General features: G+C 49.3%; 1 protein-coding gene, 1 long non-coding RNA gene and 1 pseudogene across 3 annotated transcripts in view; 2 read left to right on the top strand and 1 right to left on the bottom strand.

The window, feature by feature from the left end:
* The window catches only part of LOC149350334 (uncharacterized), a 183,446-nt gene that overhangs the window by 109,964 nt on the left and 58,654 nt on the right, over positions 1 to 14,828 (top strand). The window lies entirely within an intron of this gene.
* LOC149350335 (uncharacterized) overlaps positions 1 to 14,828 on the bottom strand; it is a 165,326-nt gene that overhangs the window by 114,967 nt on the left and 35,531 nt on the right. The gene's annotated exons all lie outside the window — the stretch shown is intronic.
* On the top strand, positions 9,203 to 10,572 carry LOC149350336 (uncharacterized; annotated as a pseudogene).

Genomic DNA, 14,828 nt, shown 5'->3' with positions numbered 1-14,828 from the left:
AATTGCGACAGCGCGAACGTAGTGTATATGCTACACTGCAGTGTGTGTGGCATGGAATACATCGGTCAAACGGAAACACCGTTCAGGTTGCGTTTTAACAACCACAAGGCCCATACTCACGCGCTGCCAAATCTTCCTTTTTCTAAGCACCTGTGCCTGCCCCAGCATGCATTCGAAAACATTCACGTCATCCTTCTCCAATCCGGTTTCCAAACAAGTCGCCAAAGAGAACAAAGAGAGTCGTATTTCATACACAAATTTCGGACACTAACACATGGAATTAATGAAAACTTGGGCAATTTTACCTTCCTCAAAAGCCTAACTAGCTAGAACAATTTGAACGTCTGGAATCCCTCCTCTTCCATGAAGCCTGCACTCTGCGGGGTCCCACGTCCCCATTCTTACTTTTCTTAATTTTTTTTTCTGAACGTATTTACTCTTTAGGTTCCTTCTCCCCCGTCCTTTCGGCCCCTTCTTTTGAAAAACCAGTCTGTACTCGAATGCCTTCGCGACGAAAAGCACGAAGGGAGTGGCCTACTGTGGGTCGGACGCCGCGGCACTCGGCTGCGGGATCGGGTTCCCGCACGGCGTCTGGCCGGCCGCCCTGCCTCCCTCGACCGCGGCGCCGCGCTTCCGCCGTGGCGATAACGGGCTTGTCTTAAACAGCTCTAAATGTTGTGGCTGACTCGTAACTCACGTTACAACGGTCCAAAACACCTGCACCGCTGGGGAGCGGTCCGTTCTGTGATGTTATACACTGTACACATGCATGCGTGCGCTTGTTTCTTTCTTCTTTTTGTGTTTCTTTTTTTGTTTTATTTGTGGTTTTGCTTTGTACTTTCCTTGTTAGAATATTGTTTGTGTTAATTCTGCTGGGTTCACCACCCACACCGAAGGGAGCTTCTCTCGAAACATTCCTTCTGAGAAGCAACTAGTTCCCTCCCTATCTATTTCTATAGCTTTGTTACCCAAGCCTCCGCCGTTGCCTTCCTATATTTATTTTTATTTTTTAATGTTACTTTTGCTTCCTTTATTTTTATATTTTTGTGCATATATGTTTTTCCCCCTTCCCTGTCCTTCGCAACCGTCACCCTCTTCCCCCTAAATGGACTGGAGCACTTGCGGCTTATACTGACTTTGCGTCCCTTTCCACTAACGGGAGAGAGAGTGGTTTCACCTCACCCTTTGCGCACGCTGCGTAGAAAATGAGAAACTGTGTCCATTCTTGTGTATACCCTGAGGAAGGACGGTCCTCCGTCCGAAACTGTCGGTATTAAATTAAGATAATTGCAAGGTTGTGACCCCTTCTTCTATATATATATATATATATATATATATATATATATGTATGTATATATATATATATATATATATATATATATATATATATATATTCTCGGATCACCAGCGTAAAAGTTCCGTTTGTTAGCGTTTATAAAAATGCCTCTCTCAACTATCGGTGTTCTATGAACGTATACAAACAATTCTACAGCTTAAGACCATTGAAAATAGAATTATGCTCTTAACTTTCTAAGTTCAGAACGCAACCCCTACCCTCGTATTTTGAAATCGAAGCTGAGTAATTTTTGTTTGTGCAACTGGTAATTCCCTTTATCATGGAAAATATTTTCGGGGGGTTTTATTCTTCGATGTTTCTAACGCTATATGTGATTTTGCGCTTGGATGGCAACATAAACTATCTAAGAACAGCTACAAGAGGTATTATGTATGATGCCCGACTACAGCACGTGAACTCGATTGAACAGGAACGATAACTGATGCCCTGGCGGACAGCTGCATAACTGCATCGGCTGCTGTCGGCAGAGTGAGTAAAATGTTTGCCGGATGAACCAAGCCAGACAGACCTGTCGCTTTCACTGCAGCTCTACAGACAGCCATCCACGCCTCTGCCGCATTGGTCGAGAAGCTGATGCGGATTGGAGTAAGCATGATCACTGGGCCAAGGAAGCTATGCGCACATAAGGGGACTTCCAAACGACGTGATTAACAATGCGAATGCTGTATGCAATGATCAGTACACGGGTGACTCCGGTCTAAGAATACACATGGCAACAGAGTGCATACAGAACAGTTTATCAAGAGGCTTACTACTCATGAGCACGCCTCCAATTTCAGAGAGGGGGAAGGTAAATGGGAGAAGAGAGACGAAGAGAGAGTGGGGGCTACGGATGGCGGGTGATGAAGGGAAAGAGGGAATCCCACTCCACTTTCAGAAGGGGGAAGGAAGACGGAAGACGGACAGAGAGGGGAGTGACGGGGGCGGGTGGTAAACTAGAGAGAGGGAAATCCACTCCCCACTTTAGGACAGAGGAGGGGAAAAAGGGTGAACAAAGACGAAGAGACAGTGCGAGCTACGGGTGATAAAGTGGAAAGAGGGAAATTCCTCTCGACTTTCAAAGGGGGGGGGGGGGAGAAAATGGGAGAAGGAAGACTAATAGACCGTGGGAGCTACTAGTGGCGTGTGGTAAACTGGATAGAGGGAAATGCCCTCCACTCTAAGAGAGATAGAGTGAGAAAGAGGGAGGTGAAATGGCAGGAGAAGAACCAAGATAGAGTGCGAGCTACAGGTGGTAAAGTGAAGGGAGATAAATCTCCCTCTCCACTCTGAGGTGATAGGACGAAATGAAGTTGGAAAGGAAAGACAAAGGGCGTGTGGGCGGCGACGAGTGCGGGAGAACCCAGAGGAGTACGGCAGCTTTAGGGTACGCGGGCCCCACGGTGACTGACGGACTAGATCACGTCACCCTTTTTGCGCGGTCTGAACCCGTGTCCAAGGAAAAAAACCAATGCTAACGCATACTCTTTCCCTACCGCGCCCATTGAGCATCGTTAGCCCGCTAACGATCATTTCATGCCCCGATTTCAGAACCTTCTGCGGTGCTAATGACCACGCTGCAGATGTAGTTTGTAGGCCAGGAACAAAAGTTTTGTTTCCGATGTAGTTTTCTTTTGTCCCGCGAGGGGGCACTTTCTAACGCGCTGCGAAGAAATGAAGACGCGTACCAGCGCTCATTGCCCGCCATGTTGCCCGCAGATGACGCCTTCGCCGCTCGACTTCGGAGCCTTCCGCGTTGCTTACAGGCACGATGCGCGTCTGGCTTGTAGCCGGAGAACTGAAGTTTTGTTTCCGATACCGTTTTTTTTTTTTTTGCCTCTACAAAACTGCATTTTTTGAACGCACTCCGAAGGTGCGGTACTATCAAAGTCGCTTGGCAGCCTCCACATGCGCGGTACGCGCTCTAAGACATAGCAAACCTCAGGACTACGTTTCGTCTGCGAGTGATTTAATCGACGTCCTGTGCAACAACCAGCCTGAAAATGTTGCAAGGTGCTGATGATGATTCACTTTTCACATCGGTGATGATGGAAACCAGTCTGAAACACAGGCGGTCACGCTCCGATGCACAACTATAGCGTTCGCAGTTATTATTTTGTAGCAACAATATTATTCAAGATAGAAATGATTTTTTTTTGCAGATAGTGGCCAATAGAGAAACAAACATTTTGCATATCTCAAAAAAATTTTTAACATTTTTTTCTTTTTAAATACAAGCGTGTTTTTCCAATTTTTGTCTAATTTTTTTCTAAAATTTTGTTTTTAGCAAATAAATTTTTTGTTGCAACATGCAATTTGTTGTTTAAACGCATATTAATAGAAAACACCTTTATTCAGCTCTGTTTCTGGGTATTGCAATCAATATTGAATGCAATAGCTTTTACAGAAAAAAATATGTACTGAAACCTTCAGAAAATGGTCATTTTCCCCGTGGTAGGGAAAGAGTTAATCGCACTGAGAGCCCGAAATTCTTTGCGCTGCTAAACTGATATCGATATTACCATATATGGATATACTGATATGGATATTACCATATCCATATCAGTATCAATCTAAAAATTGATATTACCAGATTGAAGCACCCTGATATCACTTATGCGGGGATACAAACCTGCCAATAAAGGAAAGGCCTAACTGCTGTCGTAAAAAAGTTGGCTATTAGGTATTAATTAATCATCGTGCCAAATGACGTCTTAGCTCTGTATTCCGATGCACAACGCTGCTGACAATACCGTAGCGAAGAAAGCGGTCCTTTTAATTCGAAAACCCTATTTCGAAATATTACAGTCTTGTGCGAAACACCGTAAAAAGCGCCGTGCAATGAACTATGATAAATAAAATTTATGGAAAAGTCTTGCCATTTCAGCACCTTGTAGGTGAGCTGTGAGAACATTACTTGGCTCGTTCTGCGAAAACCACGCCGTAGCCGAAAAGCCGCAGCAGGCACGTATAGCAATAACACTACACGCAAGTGGCGTCGTCACCACCAGCGCTACTCTCTCCCTCCGAGATGGGCAAATTGACTTCCGCGATGAATGGAGCAGGCTTGGTGGCGCCCTGTTCACTCGGATAACAAAGCAGACCACGCTCAAGATGGGAGAGGCTGGCCCTCTCTACCGCATGCACCGGGCGAGATGCCGCTGTCCCGCCTGACTTGATGCGACATATTTTTGCCGTGACGTGTTGTTCCGCGTGGCACGATGCGAGACTGCCGTATTCATGTAAACGCGCCCATAGATTGGGCAAACAGAAAAGTACGCGCCGCCGCTATCAGTTGGCTTTCTGCTTTCGGTGTCTTCATCGTCCAAATCTAATCGCTCGCGTCACATCATCAGGCGAGACATCAAGGCGTGACGGAGGCGGCAGTTCACTGCCGAGCATACACCTACATACGAGGGGCGTTCAATAAAGATTTCCTCACTTCCATTTATTGCAGGACGCTGAAACTGCGCATGTGTAATGACTTAAGTCACTATAGGTCAGGTGCTAATGGGCAACTCAGAACTAATAACAGTCTTTCTTTTAGAGGTGCTGAAGTGGTGTGAGGTGTGATAATGGATGCATTGGAATACAGAACAGTCATCAAGTTCCTGTACTTGAAAGGCCCCATTCCAAGGAAGACGTTCAATGAGAGAAAAGAGGTTCATGGGGAGGATTCTCCATCATTTGATGTAGTGAAGAACTGGTATCGTCAATTCAAATGTGGTTGGACTTCGGTGGAAACGACTCCGATTGCAGGACGACCCCACTCCGCTATCGATGAACACAGCATCCAGCAAGTGGAGGCCGCAATTTTGGAAAACCGCGCGTAACCGTTCAAGACCTAGCCCACAATGTCAAGATTAGTATGGGGTTCGTGGAAAAAATCATTCAGGACTATCTTCATATGCGTAAGGTATCCGCTCACTGGGTTCCCCGGCTGCTTACACCTTTCCAAAAGCAGGAACGAGTCGAATGCTATCAGGCTCTTTTGACCACGTGCTGTGGAAGCCAGGAGGACTTCTTCAACAGATTGATTGCACAGCATTAAAGCTGGGTCCATCACTCTGATCCGGAGACTAAAGTCCAGTCGATGCAAAGGAAGCACTTCGACTCACCGCCTCCAAAGAATGCACGCGCCCAGCCCTCGGCGGGCAAAGTCATGCTCACAGTCTTTTGAGACCAGCACGGAGTAGTCTTGATGGACTTTCTAGAAAAGGGTGCCACAATTACTGGGGCATAGTATGCTTCACTGCTGCGGAAATTGCGGAAGGTCATCAAAAGCAAGAGACGTGGCATGCTCACCAAAGGTGTCCGGCTTCTGCAAGACAATGCCCCAGTTCACAACTCACATGCTGCCCAGATGGAAGCACGCTGCTGCGGCTTTGAAATTCTACCGCATCCCCATTATTCACCCAACCTCGCACCATCGGACTTCCACCCCTTTCCAACAATGAAATAATATTTGAAGGACAAGCATTTTCCAGATGATGAGACTCTGATTTCTGAAGTCACAACATGTACCTTTGGAGCAACCTGTGGACTTCTACATGCGAGCTGTTTGCAGTTGCTTAAAAAGATGGGAGAAGTGTGTGTCCCTCGGTGGCACACACTAGGGCCCGGAACTTGAGGCATTTGCTTAACATGTCTATAAATGCTTAAACGCGGGATTTGTGCACTTGCCTGCACCTTTGTCATTTTTTTTTTGGAAATACTAACTATTCAACCTCACTTATTGGCTACAAATGCCTAAATCCGGCATTTCGGTCCTCGGTGCCGCTTTTCAATTTTTGAGTCATCTGAGTATGTGCAAGCGCGTGCCGGTGCACGCACAAAAGGCACGGGGGAGCGGGTCTTGCCTAGAGATGTAAAATTTCAAGAAATTTTGAATGGCATGAAAGAAACCATTCTTTTCGGGTTTTTTTCATGAAAAATTGGAATTTTTTTAAAACGTATCGGAAACAGATTTATTTGCAACAGCACAACGATCACTAATAATGCTCCGAAGTTCAGTCGAACATGCAGTTATAGATGCCATATTGTGAAACGGACTTCTTGTTCTATTGCACCGAGAAGATAAATAATGGTTTGCACTTCAAGCGAATATGGAGATATAAATATCATATTTCTGGAACGAACTTCTTGTTCTATTGCACCGAGAAAGGGAACATGAAAACTGATCTATAAGTTACTCCATATCGGACTCAGAGTCACTGTCGCTGGATGCGGCACCAGCAACATGGATTGAAGTTGTGTCCACACCTAGGTTCGACTGCACATACACAAGCTTTCGAACGCGTTCCCCTGGAAGCCTGTTGCGAATCCTTGTTCGCACGTTTCCGAAACGTGACCAGTTTCGTTCGCAGCTGGCGGTTGATTGTGGTATCTGCAGCAGTTGGCAAGCCAGAGGAGTTAGCGGCTGGTTGGTGCAAAGGCCTTGCCACCAGGTAGATGGGACCACGTGCATCGCTTAGTCCCAGACCCCTGTCCTGGATCAAATTCCTGCGGATGTCCTCTGCTCTGTTACGTTGCAAATCAAGAAGCTAGGCTTGTATTTGCCTAAAACCGCTTACGCGCACAGCAGCCTATGTTATTTATGCCGTGTGTGTCGCGCTGTAGAATTTGCAGCCATTTTGTTCTACTTGAGCCGTGAGTTCAAGTATTCGTGTGTTTTTAAATCAAGCCTGGATCTTATATGTGACCTGGCCTTCAACCCGCGTACTCGCAGCACGAACGTTTTAAAAGCACTACCTGGCACCGGCGATGACGACTGCGCTCCAATCGTTCAACTATGCACGCTGTAATGGTTTTCAAAGCAAAATCAAAACCTAAACTAAAAGCCAGCGATTATAAAACCTTGAAATTGCATTGTGAAATTTTAGATGTTTCTTTCCATTTTTCTTCGTCTGAAAAAAAACGAAAAAAAAACGGTTTTTTTCCAAAATTGCAGTGTTTTTTTTTCAGGCCTTCACATCTCTAGTCTTGCCAAACGTTTTCCTACCCTCCTTGTGTGTAACCAGGGGTGGTATTCTCCCGGTGTCGCCTTTTGCGGAATGTCCACTTCGCTCTTCGCTGATTGGCTCGAGCCGCGGTGACGGCGGTGTGACGACAGCGGATCCGCCTTCCTGTTACGTCATCGTGACGTCGCCTCCATCTACTACGATTTGTCGAACAATGGAATCCGCTGAAGCGGTTCGCGCGGGCAACGGGCTAGGAAATTGATACTAAACACCATGGATCCCTGTGAACTGCATGAGGAGACCAGCAAAGTCTTCGGGAAAGACGTGTCAAAAATAAGGGTCCATTGCATCACAATGGAACGACACTAGCAGACGACAGGACGTCACTACACACAGCAAGTATGGAGCCTCGTCTGCTCAGCTCTGTGTCGTCCCGTTGCGCTAGCGTCGCCAACTCTGCTCTTTACTGCGATGCACGATCCCGCACTCAAGCCCAAATTATGCTATCCACAGGGGATAAATTTAAGAAAGAATAGGTGGAAACCTTCACCAGGCAGCAGACTTTGCAGTGACTATTTTACCGAATTATGTTTCGACCAAACCGGAGCGAGGGCTAGTCTACTATCTGGTGAGATGTCGACGGTGTTTGGTTGGTTCACATTAGCGTCTCCAAAAGGTATGGTACTGCTTTTTCGACGGAGCATGTCATGTACTGTTTCGTACTGTAGTAAGTTAAGCCTGAGTGGGCTTTTATTCGTGATGATTGGTGCAGATTACTTCTAACAGCGCTTCTCACGCGCGCTGCAGCATTCGACTTTCTTGTCAGTCGTTTCTCTCGCGTTATGAAGCTGAATCGTGGCTGTGCTTTGGAGTTGCGTTAAAAGCACGTCTGGAAGGTAAATGACACCCTTAAGCGATAGACATCACCTGCCATCGATGAGGAGAGTCACTGTCCGCCACCAACTCGAAACAGAAACTGCGGCAAGTGAAAAACGAGTAGCTCTTCGAGTGCAAGGATTTTCGCGCCATCGTTCTCCTTTTCTTTGCTACACGAAAATTCGGTTTTAAGATGACCTATCCCCATCGTCATTCCGCTACTTCTCCTTTATGCTCGGAAGAAAATAACCAGAGAAAACATAGTGTTTAATGCACGTACTCCTTTTCCGCGGCAAGGTGAGACCTGCAAGCCTGTTTTCTTCGGTTTCTCTGAAATTACAGGGTTCTGCACACAATGCTCACATTTCTCGCGTTCAGCTTGCTTGTTCCTTTCATATAACAGCAGACATTACACGAGAAGAACGCAAAAATCTGAGAACGAAAGGGCTGAAGACGCGACTTTTTGCATTGAAATACACAGCAGCCACCCGACTTCCGGGACAAGCCGTCCAACTTCCGGTGGCTTCACTCACGCTCGTCTCGGAAAGCGGGAATGCGGTATCCAGCCACCTAGTGGCGATCAGTGGTTCTTTCCAAACGTAGAAATACGTACCCAAAGACAAGAAAAGTGCTGCAAAATGTTCGATTTTTTTTTTCGTTCTTTCAAGCCGCATATCGGATACCTTACGGGCAGCCCTGGCGCGCTGCGATTGTTCGACTGAATTATTGAAAGGTTGGGCCGCGACGAAAATGACCCAACCTGCTATGTGGCGGCAGACTCGCTGATTGAGCTGCGGCTGTTCGTGCTATCAGAAGGTGCTTGCTCCTCTCGTACTGTCTTGTGCAATGGCGCTGTGGTCGGTACATACAGATAGATGCAGTGACTCTGAACGGAGAATCTCAACGCATGTTCCTTGCTCAGATCTGAGAGTGGTCATGCTATAATTGTGCGTAATTCTCGCAAAGCGACTTCGTAATCTCTGCGACAGCTTGCTGATCGCTTCCTGGTGACGCAGGTGATCTAGGAAAGATGTCTGGATGGAACAGAGAATGGGAAGACTTTTTGAAAAATCCATCGCTGCACTGCGCCACCTTTGTCAGAGAGAATGACGTGCTTGCTCTATGTGTCCCGCAAGAGAAGTACGTGCGTATGATCACGAACAACTATGGCGCTATGGCGACTGGACAGATGACATGGCCGTTCGAGTCGGCTGTGATGTCTTAAGCCGCTGCAGCGGATACCCGGAGAAGAGAGTTCGTCGACGCCTCTACAAGACGTGGCTCGCCGCCTTTGTTGCTCAAGAGTGGCCAGAGAGATTCGATCATCTCTTGATGGAATGCGTAGTGGCCACACCTTCGCCCTCAGACCCGGCAGAGCCACTGTTCGGTGACTTTTTGAGAATCGCGGCTGCAAGTTCGCGCCCCGAAGGGACTTTCTTGGAGACGAGCAACCCTCCTCGACTGTTCAAAAGCGTCGGACGAGGGGACGGAGACTTCGAGTCGGCTTCTGGCCTCGTGGCCCACCTGGCCGATTTGCTCTTTGTTGGAGACGGGAAGGCTCTCTATGAAGCGGGGCTTATTATCGGCTTTTTGAACCTTTTGTTGAGCACGGTATCGGCGGTGAGCGTCAACCGTCTCACGACCATATTCCGTGACCTCGGGAAAACCGGGCTGGCATCGGTGATTCCCACGTCGTTCGCAGGAAAACTGCCCTGCCCCAGCCTGGTCAACCTGAAGAAGCTCCGTGCCAGGTCTGAGACGCGCCAGTGCCTCCTCAGACCGTATACATCTCTGCCCTGGCTGTCGGACGGTACACGCTCCATTTGAAGGCGGCGGATGATGCGCCAAAGAAGGACGTTTCCTTCTTAGAGCAGGCATTCATGGTTCATACAAAATATACCGGGCTGGAGTCTGTCGCTCTGTTGGAAATGTTAGCCGAAAAAACTCACCTCCCCATGGAGCAGCTGAACCAAATGGTGGGTAGTGGGGCCTTTGCCGCTGGACAAGAAAAGTTATGGAAAAGGAAGCCGCTCCGGGGAGCGTGCAGAAGTCGGCTCCTTGGTGCCGAGTCGTAGACCCACCTTTCTTCAGGGGCTCGAGATTGTGGAAGTCCGGAGCTACGCGCTCAAGATCATGTGCTTCCTGGGACGCAACGCACAAGACGTGCGGTACATGAGCTGGATGGATCTGGTATTCGAAACACTGCCCAGATCTGAAGTGGTTGCAGCGCGCGCCTGGGCCAAAAAATTCCGCACTCTCTTCGAAAAGGGACTGCTGCGCCCAGCGGGTGCCGGTACTTCAAGTGCTGCAAACTAAGGGGACATAGGGGACTGAGAGTTGCGCAACGACTTGAGAAAGCCGTAAAGATTTTTTTTTTTTGTTGTTAAATTGCAGCGATCCTTGCAAAGTAATGTTCTCATCCTTGATTTTCTTTTTTTTTTTTCATTATTGCGTGAATAACTGCCTTTCATTGGCTTGAGATGGCACTGTACTTCTTCCGTTGTGCTTTCTCCTGTATTTTCCATTTGGGAAACAGAAATAAAAGACACACTTGCTCTTAGTGGGTGTATTTTCTCTATGGACCTTAATTACGCAGTCGATTTTCGCACACTGTTCAAATGAGCAGAAACACTAAGTCGACACATGACGAAATGCGCGGGCACCTTGCGAGTGAAGATACGTGTGGCGGTGCGCGCCATTTCGCTCTCCCACATCCGGCTGGCTCAGCTCTTTTCGGTGCCTCTGCGGCCACTCTGCGGGCCTGCTTTGCAGTCGTTTGCCATCTGCCACGGTGAACGCGTTTACGTCGCCCGTAAAGTGATAAATATCGCCCCAAGGGTGTTGCATCGGAGCATCTCGTTTGGATTTGAAAGGTTTCGAACGACTGCCTTCGCCTCCAAGACCCTTTGCGGCAAGGTGGAGCGCTTTTTTCGTGAAGCTGCGCACCATTCGCTTTTGAACAAAATGAGCTCACTGTAAGGGTCCCTTTAAGATAATATTGAAAATGCCCATTTCAGTTGTTTTCTTCAGTGTGCCTTTAGCGGGGTTCGTTTTTAACGCGATAACGTTAAGGGTCCCATTCAGCGGAGAACCCAGCACATCTGGAGCCTTAGCCGGTGTCTGCGGAAAAATTTGATTGGTCGAGAAGGTCGTGACGTTACACGCGCAGCTGTGTAATAAAAAGTGTTTAAACTTTAGAAAACTTGAGCTTAAAAGGTAGCAACATGACTCAAGCAACATCAAGACATGCATACAAAGTAAATGAATAACCAGCCCGGTGGTCAGGTTGTGATGACGTCACAAGGGCACGACACCTAGGTTGCTTTTCTGAGGTTTATTTTGCTCAGGCTGCCGTTGACGACGATGCCAGGTTTACCGCTATATTAACTGGTCCCTGAAAAGGATGTTGGAGGTTAGATATAATACGTACAAGACCTCAAAAAACTTGCCGATCATTTTTTTTAAATTCGCGCCTGCACGCTTGGGGGTGAATCCGCGCGCAACGCGTCATGCAACGCTCGTTGCGTGAGCAGCGGAGGGCTATCATTGGTTCGCTTCGCGGTGCTCTTTCTGACGTCACGCTACTAACAGGGCCGAGGCCGAAAGCTCCGCCCCCCTGGGAACTCCGGCGCGTGTGGGCAGTCAGTCGGCGGAGGGGCCGAGTGGGCGTGGCCGGTGGCCAACATTTCAGTGCGCAAAAGTAAAAAGAGGAGAGAGAAAGGCACGAAAACTGAGAATTTCAGATTTTAACTGCAGATAGCTCATCTTCCACAAAACGCATTAAAAAATTCTTGTTGGAGGTTATTCGTGAAGCGGCGTCCTTTAACATTCTAGGCACACCGTAACGTTATTTACAGCCCCTTTCAGAGCCCCTTTAACGCTTTCACGTGAAAAAAGCCCGAGAAATACATGGCTCAAAAGGGACCGCCCCTTCCAAAGGTGGCCCATAAATCCGTCTCTGGTTTCTGGACGCCCTTGCGGCGTGATCTACGCTTCCGCTTTTGGGCGCTTTCAAGGGTGGGTGGGATGCAAAAAGTCCAGAACTGGCGCTGTAGCTGTACGGGCTGAAACTTGACGCCATGAGCTTCGTAATTCCGGAGAGCCTCGATTAAAGCTCTGGCGACGCTCTCACGTATCCCTTTACTGCGTTACCGTCGATGGGCATCGTTTGCACACGCCTATACAAAGCTCGCTTGCTCGTGTTCCAAATGCGCGCCTGTGCACAGTCGAACCGCACGCCTCGCTCAAAGCGCCGCATTTCGCAGCTGTCCCTATACCAAAAGCTGGTGGGACGTGGTCGTTCTTCAGCGGCCATCATGGGGAAAACCCAGGCCCTCGCACACGGACGGCAGGGAGCTCGTTCCTAGAAGGGCGTAAAAATGTCGGCCAATCCAATATACGCTTAGAGGCGCGCTCGTGCAGAAGCGCCGCTGCTCGTGCCGGGCTAAGCATGGCGCTCGGGACGCGGTAAGCCATCCGAACAGGCTCCTTACCAAGATCGTTTGGCCGTATACCGCTCCAGTGGGTTCATCGTTTCCGGGAGAGGGGGTCGGGGAGGAGGACTCTTTCGTGCTGGCAGCCAAATCCCGAGGATAGCGCGGCTTTCCCTCGCCGCCAACGAATAAATCCCTCGACAGATTGGCGCAGCCGCTCCGCGGCCGGTTCGCCATTTGTGAACATCGTCGTGCTGGAGGCGAGAAACTTTCCGCCGATCGTCTTCTAGCTATCCGATTCACGTTTAACTCTTTTTTCCCCCTCATTTAATTTTCCTTCCTCCCCTTTTTTTACACTAACGGATTGGTTTCCTCCATATAATTACTACACCTGCTTTTGTACGAAGCACGCACTTGACAGACATTTAAATAATTCTGCCATAATAACCATGCAAGGTAGTCATCCATGTATGTTGTGTGCGAATAAGAGGCCGGTCGGCCCCGCTTAGTTCACAAGAGAAAACCGCTCACGACACCTTCGTTCTGGAATGCTGCATCGACAAGCTGGGAATGATTCGGCGCCCATTGGCGACCTTGCTGAGGCGTCGCTGCGTTACAAGCAGACGCCGTACGAGTTCAACTCTCAGCGCTGCATTCGAACGGAATGATAAGGAGGAGCCATTCCTGCGCAATAAAAGGGCCACTGCAGTGTGCGAGTCAACCTGAAGGCAGATTCTCGTTGCTTGGCCTTTCCTCTTTATGCGCCATTTTCAAATAGTGAAAGCCGCTGACTGTCGGAGACAGTGGGCGGCAGACAATATGCGTGCAGCCGACACGATAAGACTCTTGCCGCCGTCGACTTTCTTGCACGCATGAATTCGCAAGGCAGCTCGACTCGAGAGACCCGGCAGAATTTAGTGACTGTCGCCTCAGCCATCGTCGAAATACGAGTCGATAAGGGCTCAATCTCACGCACACACGCGCACGTTTGAATAGTGACCTCCCTTCAGCCGCGTCGCGTTGCCCGCATGACTGGCTTCGCCTTGACGAACCCTGACATTTGCACCTCGCGCCGACGGACCGCAAAGCGGGATGCGTGCGGCCATCGCCAAGAGATATGTGGCTCCGTCTCACGCAGGTGGCGTCGCTTGGTGCTGGAAGCAATGCGTTGGCAGTGAACGGCAAAACGACGTGCTTCGCTTAGCTAGGTCAGCTTTGTCCCCATCCGATCGCCGCACGGCCTTCCCTGCCCAGCGGATGCCGAGTGCGGCGTTGCTCCGCTGCATGACGAATGTTGAGCGGCGCAGCGCTAACGACTGCGTCGGGGGCAACCGCCCGCCGACCGACGACGATGGCACTTTCTGCAGCGGAACCGGAACAAGAACGTGTGAACCAGCCGTAAGAGCGAATTCGGCGCCCCAAATAGACGGAAGAAAACGCGCCTTTGTCGAGAAAGGGAGAGGGGTGGCAGCCGCCTCCATTAAACGTGGCCGCGTGCCACGCCTAAATATACACGCGCACAGCGCCCGAGTAAGCGACCGCGCCGCCACTCGGCCGACCCGCTATTTGCCGGGGCGAAAGATCCTAATTGCTTCCTCTCGTGTGGGCGGGTTTTGAAAAGAAGAGCGGCTTGCGAGCGGCCTTTGTGAACGACTGTGCCTCGACCGCCCGCCACACGCTGAGCTCGGACGTCGCGCGTCACTGGTGCCCCGCGCTTATTAAAGGCCCGCGCTCTCCCTCCTTGGAGGTTCTCCAGGTTCTCCCTCGTGCACTGCAGCACTCCTTTGCGGCGTAACAGGTCAGCCCTCGCCGGCGCGGCCTCCGAGGCGATCGACCGGAGCGTGCTTCGCTGCCTCATGCAGCTGCCGGATGGGGCGTCCACCGGCCGCCGCTTGTAGTGCTGGACGCCGAGGAAAAGAGGGGACCGAGAGCAGTTCCATCTCTTGTTGTCCCCATCGCAGACAGCGTATACGAACGTAGGACCAAGAAAAAAAGAAAACGCGCCTAGTCGTGCAAATACCGTATTTACTCGCATAATCCTCGCACTTTTTTTCGCAGAAAATCGGTGCGAAGTTAGGGGGTGCGATAATTACGCGGGGAAAATTTTTGAACAATGCTTTGGAGTGCTGAAAGCAAATGTAAATAGGCTGTGAACCGGGGTTCTCAAGCCAGCTATTGTAAATTTAACCAAAACTTCAATTGCAAGCAGGACTTACGTTTGTA

This window comes from Amblyomma mixtum, chromosome 3, assembly GCF_055824585.1.
Source record: "Amblyomma mixtum isolate Tamu chromosome 3, ASM5582458v1, whole genome shotgun sequence".
Lineage (NCBI taxonomy): Eukaryota > Metazoa > Arthropoda > Arachnida > Ixodida > Ixodidae > Amblyomma > Amblyomma mixtum.
This window is presented reverse-complemented; position numbering and strand designations above follow the sequence as displayed.